We start from the raw sequence: 11,333 nt of genomic DNA on the forward strand, positions 1-11,333 counted from the left end.
TGTTTGTTGTTGATGTTGATGTTGTTGTTTGGGTTGTTGTTGATGATTGTGAGCCGAGTTAAGTTCTCGGGGTGCTATATGTATAGGGGGAGTGCTGCCGAAATTTCGGTAGACAAATATGAGTTGAATTGAATTCGGAGCATCTATAGCTTACAATTGGTAAATGTGACCGTGTGCAGATTTTTGACGAAACGGGAAGTGAGTTTGGAAAGGCTTAAGGAGCTTGAAAGGTATGTAAAGCTATCCCGATTCTTCTCTTGGCATGTCCTAGATGTACTAGGCTTGGATTTACGCCTCGGGGATTATTCTGTTCATCGGAATCCGCGATTGAAATTGTCGCATTTTCATTCAATGGAATTGAACACCTTAAGAGTCCTTTTTGGAGAATTATGCATATTTTCCCCAAATGGTCTAGAAAACTACGGAATGCCCTAGAGTCTTTCTAGGTGACCTCATAAGCATAAAAAAATGCGTAATTTGAGCCCACCGCCTTGCTTGTCCCGAGGTGGGCCCACTATTCCCGGTTTTACCCTTATTGTACTTAAGGCTTGTTTTCGAGCAGTTTTTGAAAGAAATGTCCTAACTACTCTTTTAATTACTAAACAAAAACTGTTTTAAATATTCCATTAAGTCTTATAAATTGTTTTGGCACCCGGAACGATTTCAGAAAGATTATGCTTCTGTAATTCTTTATGACATCTGAACCCCACGTATTATAACTCCGTCTGACTTCATTGGATTTGTTTGTCATTAATATGCCTCATCGAGTCTCTGAAAATATTTATGATATTTTAACTGCATTTAGTTTCTCACTACTCTATTCGTGGATGCCCCAATGTTTCCCACACTGAGCCCGGGCCAGGATATGTTGTCAAGCGTAATCCCCTGCATTGTTCGCCGTGCCTCGATGTGAGGGGGCAGGTATACGCGTACATGGGTTTGTGGAGTATGCTGTGCGATGTACGTTTGTTCTGATATGATTTACTATGGCCATCTGATATGACATATTATGTTACGGGGTTATGCCCCTATTCTGATTCTTCTGTGTTGTGGCACCAGCGTCGGGAGGGTGGCCACATTCTGTCTGCCGAGTCCCTTGGCAGGGGCCGGATTTGATATGACATACATTCTGTACACACTCTGCATGTTTTGAAATTATGTATCTGATACTTTGGATTTTTCTGTTTATTCAGTACGTTCTATACCAGTTATGATTTTGTTTCTGCAACTCAGGCTTTACATATTCAGTACATATTTTGTACTGACCCCCTTTCCTCGGGGGCTGCGTTTTCGTGCCGCGCAGGTACCGACGACAGGTTTGCTGATCCGTCCGCTTAGGATCTCATTCTGCTATTTTTGGAGCGCTCTTTTATTCAGAGCCATCTTTTGGTATAGTCTGTCACTTCTATATATGTATATTCTCGTTCATGGGTACGGCGGGGCCCTGTCCCGTCATATGATTCTGTCGGTCTGTTTAGAGGTCTGTGGACATGTTTGTGGGTTGGGATCTTTCTGTACAGCTGTGTGTATATGTTGTGTTTGGGCGATCCCATTCGCCGCGGCGGCCGATCCGCATATATTTAAATGTTACTCTGTTGGCCCGGTGTGGCCTTTGTTGGTATTTTCTGCGTGCAGGGTATATGGGATAGTCCGTAAAACAAAGGAAACTCTGCCGAAATTTTTCTGGAAATTAGCTAAATTTGAAATAAAGCCTCGTCGGCTTCTGCTGTTTATTAGAATGGGTTTGAGTGCCCAGATCGGGCACTAGTCACGGCCTACGGGGTTGGGTCGTGACACATGGTCATAGTATACTAGTAAATTTTCTCACATATAATGCTTACCCCATGTCCTTAATGTCACAACCCGCCTAGGGGCCGCGACGGGTACCCGGGGCTAACCACCGAGCACCGCTCGTTCTATTACTTATCACGCTCATTAACATTCTTTTATCACATTCATACTCAAATCATAAGGAAATCATCTTTCATTTGAAGACATAAATACTTTTATAGACATAAGCCTTTAGGCTATCAAAATAATATAGGTATATATTTTTACATAACGGCAACCTCGTGAGACCACGTAACCCATATTGCGTATCTACGAGCCTCTACTGGAGTACTAGCCATATGGACGGGACAGGACCCCGTCATGCCCAACATATACAAATGTACACAAAAGAATAATCAAGCACCTCCGGAACAAAGGAGTGCTTTCAATCAGCTAACCGCTCATACGAGTCTGGGTCGAGCTCACCTCCCTGTCTACCTGTAGGCATGAACACAGCGTCCAAAGAAAACGTACGTCAGTACGACCATTGTACTGAGTATGTAAGACAGGAATGAAACAAATATAACAGAAGGATCATGAGCCATAAGAGAAGGATATGACCTGCATAAGTTTCATAGGCAAATACATTTCGTACATATATCATATTTTATATAATCATGGCATATATGTCATCACATCACATATATCATCACATCATAATTCTCATCGTTAACCCGCGTCCAGGTAACCATCATATGCCGCCCACTAGTGGTGATCATGCCCGACCCTCTAGGCTCGGTGTAAACATAGCAGCCCGCCTTAGGGGTGACATGCCCGGCCATTTAGGTATGGTGGAATCATATGCAGCCTGCATTAGCGGTGACATGCCCGGCCATTTAGGCACGGTGGAATCTTATCGTCATGTAATCACTCATAACCCATCATTAATACACATCTCATGAATATATCATAATCTTATCATAGCTTGGCATTTTTATACATAATATAAGCATATTACAGGCTAGCATTATTGATCATCTTATAGACACATCATGACGTAATATCATTTCACATTTATCATTAGGAGCATACATTAGGCTTTGAAGGAAACTATGGCTATGTCGGGGTGATATAAGGTTGTGAACCCTCGATTATAGTATGAGCATTCATGAGTATTCTGCCTCACCTTGAAGGAAATAGTATATAAGGTGAGTGTTAACAATAATGACATCATTAACGTTATAGGATCATCATATCATGAACCCTCGAATCGTTATACTTTAACTCGTCATCATCATTATCATGCTCGAATGTAATTTGATATATTTACGGACTCATAAGCTCCATCATATAGGAGGATCATGGAAATCTCGAAAGATTCATGCCTTTGAAGGAAGGGATAAGCCTTACATACCTTTTACGTTTAACTAATCTACCGCTTGCCTGTTCTACTTTAATGCACACGTTCTACCTTCAAGAGAATTCGTATCGACATTAGCTAACAATTATAAGGACGGACTTACTAACGCTAGAGAAATTTGGGCAGCATTTCCTTTGTTTATACTACTTTTCCCATGTTCTATATCAACTGCCAAACGTTCATATCAACATTCATAATATCATAAATGACAAGCATCATTCATTTATATTATCCACATTTCACAATTTCACTTTAATTCATCCATAATCACTACCATAGTTCACTATCGTGTTATTTTGCATATAATACTCATTCCATGTTCTACATGTCATTCATAACCTATTTACAATCTCAACATATCCATTTTCATGATTCACTCCAACTACTACTCAACAATGTCACTATTCACACTTTCATGACCCATTTCTTGTATCTTTCTACAATCCAAGTGTCTCCACTTCTCCATACTCTAAATAACATGCAAATACCATAAAACTTACCTTAGATAGTGTAGGAACAAGTCTTGAGTGGTATTACTCTTCTTGCATCAAAACCCTAGTTCACCTCTCTTGAAATTTCTTGACTTGGATGAACTTTGATGTGTTTTGTCACACTTAGTTTTGTAGATTTGATGAAGTTGATCATTAATTTTTTCATGAGTTCTTGTATATGAAATGGGTGGAAGCTTCTAGAGAAGTCTTGAGTTGTGGAGATTGAAAAATGGAAATGAAATAAATGAACTTGGTCCCTTATTTAAAACTTGAAATCTGTCTCGACGTCCTTATACGGTCCATTATGCTGTCCGTATAAATTTATACGGTCCGTATAATCGACCGTAAAACTGCTCCAGTGACCATCCCTTTCTGTGTCAATTTGACGACACATTATACGGGTCATATAATTTTATACGGTCCGTATAATCGACCGTGAAATCAACCCTTCAGAAACTTCATTCTGTGGAACTTCTACAGTCCATTATACGGTCCGTATAATCGACCGCATAACCCATCAGTTCACTGAATCTTATTTTCGTCACTTCGTTTAATCTCCGAACCTTATGGAACCTTCTTAACATTTTTTTATTACCTCAATACCAATCTAAGGGACGTCATTACTCCTCTCGAAGACATCATTATGCCATCATTAACTCATCGTCCATAATTCCTACCCGACACATAACATATCCTTTACTTTCTTTGCCAAACTTCTTCCTTTCAGTCAAATGTTTTTGAATCTCGATTAAGATCATCAAATGCTATTTCCTACTTATCCAAATCACCGTATACCTCGTGTTCCTCGCTATCCTATTCACTGTACATTAACGAGAAATTTTACAAGGTGTAAGACTTAATATCATTTGTAACATAACCATATCACAACACATCAAGAATCATGACTCAATTCAAGCTATCACTCAAAATGACACTATTCCCACATTCATGACCCATTTTTCTATCTTCTTGTACAATACAAGTGTTTCAACGTTTCAATACCTTAAATAACATGGAAACACCATAAAACTTACCTTAGATAGCGTAAAAGCAAGTTTCACTTGAAGAAAAACCCTAGCTTCAATCCAATGGGGTTTCTTGCCTTGGATGAACCCCAATGAGTTTCTTACACTTGATTTCCTTGGGTTGATGAGGTTGATCATGAATAGTTCTTGAGTTCTTGTGGATGAAGAGTAGAGAGGGTTTTCTAGAGTCTTCTTGAGGTGAGAGGTGAAAATGAAATGAAATAAATGAACTTGGGTCCTCCTTATATAAATCATACAGTCTGTCCCGATAAGAACATACGGACCAACATACGGTCCGTATCTTTTATACGGGTTGTATGTCTGGCCGTATGTTTGGTCCAGTGAAGGTTGCCCATCTGGGCTAAATATACGGCCTAACATACGGCTAGTATAATTTATACGGCCAGTATGTTGGGACGTATAATGCCTAGCTATTCCGATTTCGTTCTCGTCGACTCGTTTGATCTCCAATCCTTATGGAACCTTCTTAACACTTGTTTATCACTTCACTAACAATCTAAGGGATGTTATAACTCTTCTCCAAAGCATCACTAAATCATCATATATCGTTACTCGTAAAACCTTTCCGATACGTAATGTATGCCTTGCTTTCCTTAACAACTTCCGTCTCCTACTTCACATGTCATTGAAATCTCATTTAGAATCATCAAATGTTATTTCTTACCTATATAAACGTCGTGTACGTCGCACCCTTCATCAGCCTATTCACTGTGCATGAATGGAAAATTTTCGAGGTGTAACATTCTTCCCCCCTTAGGAACATTCGTCCACGAATGGTGAATCGACCCTGTACAAATATACTGGTTATGATGATCTTACAACGAATCAATTCTAACTGGGACTCATCTATCATGTCGTGCCCCTCATCATTCAATGATCTTATTGCATTCAAAGGTTGTCGCAACCCCGGGGCTACCGTAGGAAGCATATAGTATGTACTTTTATCATAGTCCCAGTAATTATCCTATTTATCCTTAACGATAATCCCAACTCAACATTTCAACTCAATTCACCATATATTTTCCTTTAGCTGACCCGAAGTATCATGACCACACTATTCTTGCTTACCTATTACTCCTCTTTTTGAGTACCCACTTGGTTTCATTGGCGACGCATAAATACTTGCAAGTTACATAATCGTTCTTGCGTGATTTGTGTACATACACATCTATACATATACATGTATCCATATCCGTATCTGTATTCATAATCGTACTCATTTGCATATTCATATACCTATTCATATACATAGCATACCCGACTATGAAGGTTCGGTGTTTCGCGTACCCAACCATGGCTAGGCTCGGTGATCATTCATACCAAAACTCTTTTGTCTATCTGATGTAACTTATCTCGTCATTCTCTCTTCCTTCCTTTATTTTTTCCCTCGATTATCATATCTTATGTTCTACTATAGAAATCCTTAGGTCCCTTTATTAATTGTCGCTTATAAATCGCAATATCATTAATTACGACTTTACCGTTAGTGCCTTTGCCTCCATTCTAGTATAGCATCGCTATCTTTTACAATATCCCTTGAGTTATCTACTCTCAAAGTCACGTTGTTCAAGGTCTTCGCGAATGGTTTCCATTAGTCTCAGATGCCTGTTCAATTTATGTTCATTTATTTACTAGTCATTCGACTCATTTCTGTGCGACTCTGACTCTTTGTTTTAGAGTCTATATCTGTCACATCTTAGGATCCATTGTTCCAAATCTCTACACTTGAATGCCTTTTACTCGCTTCCCCCCTTTAAGGGTTTTACTTGTACCATTCTCAAATCCGTTGCCTCTCCTTCAAATCTTGAATTCATATATCCCTTACTACACTACATCTTATTCATGCCATTTCTCTTAATTTATAGCTACGATAATTCAGTGTGAAGTCTTAACATACTCATCTTGCAATTTTGTAATCAAGTAATACAACCGACATAGCAATCCGAGCAAGGATGTATTTTTCTTAGCTCATCTGGTAGTTATGAGTCAATGTCTAAATCCGCTCCAATTAGCAACTTTTGTCCCATAGGGATGCTCACAATAGTAGTAGGTCTAGTTATCCATACCATCTATATAATGTCACTTGCCTTCTTCTTCGGTGCTCAAGTTCACTTGTAACGTCATCTTTGTTTTCCAGGGCCTAAGTCTCATGCGCGACTAATACCCCTTATGCCTCATGCTCTTTTACTCTTGTGTTGCACTCAACATTGATTTCAAAACCAATCATAATCACATTGTATTTGTCGTTGATGATGGCTTTACTCTATCACTTTATCGTCGTGCGGTGAACTCGTAACTCATGATCATCTTTTTCTTTTCAACTTATTACTTCATATACTTTGCTCATTATAACTTGGTATAGGATATTCGTAGGAGATGCATCTTCCTTTAATCATAACATGACTACTTCTTAAGTGCGCGTACTTTGCGGCTCATTTCCTTCTCTTTCTATTCCCATTCTTGTTCCTTTACATTCCTTCCTCCTCAATTTATCTTATTTCCCCCCGTCTTTTAATCAATCCTTTATTCCTCACACAAGGAATACTATTCTTAACTTAGTACCGCTTTGTCCTTTAGAATCTACTACCTTTGTACAATCCATTCTTCGCATCAAAACTTATTCTGTTCATTCCAATCATCCCCTCTCATCCTTATTGTGTTAATCCTTTTTCTAATAATCGTCCTATTTCGTTATTCATCTTTCCATAGTCTTGGTCTTTTACATCTAGCTAAAGATATCACTCATGCTCTCAATTGTACAAATCACAAACTACTACTACTTTTCCATATCACATTTCTCTGATTCCTTTTTCAAGCTTACTTGCTGTCATTTCTGTCATTGCGAAACCCCTATGCTGGATTTTTTTTTCTGACAAGGTCTTATAAGCTTTCTCATCTACTGCCCCATGGCTCGCTTGTTGGTTTCACACTTGCACTCACTCTTTACTCATATAGAACATGTCACATCTTTAGTCATTTCCTCACTATACTTTGTATTAAAATTCTTGTTACGTTCTCATTATACCCCGATCATAATCAACTCTATAGAGCGACACTTCTTGATATCTGCTCGTAAAGTAGAATAAACCCTGCGAAGTAAGCATACCCAACCTGTTACTCTTTTTGGTCAACCCTATTACACTTACCATATAAATTGTTTTACGAATGGGTTCACACTCGTCATACCCTTGCCTCAGTCATGTTGTTACTCTATTTTGCCAATAAACTTGTCGTAGCTTACTTGTACTTATCCATCCAATCTATACTTCAGTATCACACTCTATTGGAGTTACCCTTCCTCTTCTATGTCATATTTTAGTACTACCAAGAATTTCTCTTTACCGTATCAATGTTGATCTTATAACTACTGTTACTATCAATTCAGTAGTATTTAACTTATCTCTTGTAGTTGTTAACGATACTCCTAACTTAATCTCGTCCTGCCATTACCTTTTTGCTCAACATCTTTTCTCGTTAGGACATATTACAAGCTTATATCTTATCTTCTTTAGATTCTAGGAAAATTTTGGCAGAGTTTCCTCTATAATTCTTACTATCCCAAAACCTGCACGCAGCAAATACTAGTAATGCCTCACAGGGCCAATATATATATATATATATATATATATATATATATATATATATATATACGACATATCTCGGCCACACAGGGCTCCCACTTTCAAATAAAAGCACAAAGATGTCGAAACTTACCTCATATATCACGCTTCGAGATGTACCTGATCCTTTAGCGATCTGCCCTGTTATCCCTTCCTATTTACTTTCTCTTTCATCCTTAAGCTTACATTTCAATCATATCTCAATATTCTTACTTTATTCGACACACATCTTTCGTACCGTCACTTACCTTTGTTCTGATTCATTCAATTTGCTTAGTTCTCAACTTATAACTGAACTTATCATCAAGAGATACATTTAACCAATTTCTCTGTTTTACTTACATCGATTTACCTCTATCACAACCAATTCATTAGCATATGAATACGTACCCTGATAACGTGGTCTCAACGAAGTGACATAGCTCTGTAACTTCAACATCATCAATCACTTTCTTCGGTCAATACCGTTCTTCTGCTGCAATCAAGGCTTAGTATAAGGAATCTCATTTCCTATGGCTTAGCTCTATCGCACGATCTTAGAGATGAAAAAAGAGTAACCAATGTGGCGCGCGACACACCATAAAAAAAACTCTACTAGACACGGCTCGTAGACACTTCCTAGGACTAAACTGCTCTGATACCACTTTTGTCACGACCCGACTAGGGGCCATGACGGGTACCCGGGGCTAACCACTGAGCACCGCTCATTCTATTACTCATCATACTCACTAAGCGTACATTCATATTTCTTATGCTCATAATCGTAGGTAAACCATTTTCATTGGAAACATATTACCTTTATATACATAAGCCTTTTGTCTATCCACATAATACATATATACACGTGGTAAATCGTGACACCATGCTACCCACACATACCTATCTACGAGCCTCTACTAGAGTAATAGACATATGGACGGGACAGGACCCCATCGTGCCCAAACATATATGTACATAAAATAGTAAATCAATGGCACCTCCGGAATAATGGAGTGCTTTCAAAAGTCTGCTTATCGGCTTCTATAAATCTGGATCGCCTCCTTGTCTACCTGTGGGCACGAACACAGCGTCCAAAGAAAACGGACGTCAGTCCAAATATTGTACTGAGTATGTAAGGCATGAATGAAATGAACATATTCGAGAAATCATAAGGCACAAGATGAAGATATAACATGCGTAACTTTTAAGGGTGGGTACCTTTCATGCCTATCTCATATATAAACATAATACATGTATCATCATAGCGTATACGTCATCATATCATATGTATATCATAGTACCATATCTACGCATACACATTAAACATTATCCGTATTCGGCAACGTAGTGGCTCGACAATATCACATACATCTCTTTCGGGGTTTTCATACATTTAAATACATAGTAATATCGTACCCGACTATATAGGATCGGTGTCCTACGTACCCAGCTATAATAATGCCTGGTGTTATAGATGCCTGGCCCTACCAAGGCTGAGTGTTGTCCGTGCCTGGCCCTACCAAGGCTCAGTGATATTCGTACCCGGCCCTACCAAGGCTCAGTGGTATCCGTACCCAACTGCAGTGGTGCACGCGCATCATATATATATATATATATATATATATATATATTCTACCCGGCCATATAAGCTCGAGGTTTCATAATAGCCATACATAAGTGCATATATACATAAAAGCCCATAAATATCTTTAGCGTCATCACTAATATCATCGTCATCATTATCATCATCACTATGAACATCGTCATCATTATCATCATCACTATCAACATCGTCATCGTTATCATCACATATATCTCAATAGCTTATCATAACTTTCATAGGGCATGCATTTGAATTTAAAGACAATCTATGAAAATCGTATCATATTCGTAGCATGAACTTCGTAAAAATATCGCATGATAGAATTTATAATCTCTAACTTAGGCTCATCATTACCATCATCGTATCTATGGCATATTTCTTACCTTTATCTCATATGGAACCCCCTATGAACATAGACTCGTAACTTTTCGGAACATTGGTCATAGGATATGCATTAGAGCTTATAGACAATCTATAACAATGTCGGGGTAACATAAGGTCGAGAGCCCCCGATTCCATTATGGAGTAACCATATTCATCATATCTCATCTTGAAGGAACTAACATTTTAAGGTGAGTGTACACCATGAACAACATCAAGGGATCGTAAGTAGGGTCTTTAACTTCATAGACATCATATATTGCTGTAGAATCTCTAGGATTAAACTTACCATCATTATTTTCGTATTCATGACATATTTCTCATCTTTATCTATTACACCTCGGAAAATTTCCTGTTGATGCACAGTGAATGGGCTAACGAAGAGCATGAGGTGTATGGTATTTCAATAAGAAAATAATGACATGTGATGACCCTAAGTAACATTTCAAAGACATCGGATGTTAGACAAGAAAGTTGCCAAGAGAAGGCAAGGCACACGATAGGCATCAGACGAGAATTATGAGTGATAAGTTGATGACGGCTTAATGATGTTATGGGGAAGAGTTATAACGTCCCTTAGATTGTTAACGAAGTGTTGAACAGGTGTTAAGAAGATCCCATAAGGATTGGAGATCAAACGAAGTGGTGAGAACAAGTTCAGTGGACTGATGGGTTATACGACTCATTATACGGACCGTATAATGGACCGCAGAACCATCACAGTGAGGATCACTCATTGGTGGGATTATACGGTCAGTTATACAGACCATATAAATTTATACGGCCCGTATAATGGACCGTATAATGTCCACAGAGGCGAGTGGATAAAAGGTCCCTTATACGGACCGTATAAATTTATACGGCCCATATAATGGACCGTATAATGGTCTCGACAGATCAGATTTGGGTTATTAAAAGGGGACCAAGTTCATTATTTCATTTCCACATTTCACCCCTTCTCTCTAAAACATCTCTCTACATTTATTTCACACAAATTCAAGAGATATTAGTGATCATCTACAT

This window comes from Lycium barbarum, chromosome 7 (assembly GCF_019175385.1).
Source record: "Lycium barbarum isolate Lr01 chromosome 7, ASM1917538v2, whole genome shotgun sequence".
Classification (NCBI taxonomy): Eukaryota; Viridiplantae; Streptophyta; class Magnoliopsida; order Solanales; family Solanaceae; genus Lycium; species Lycium barbarum.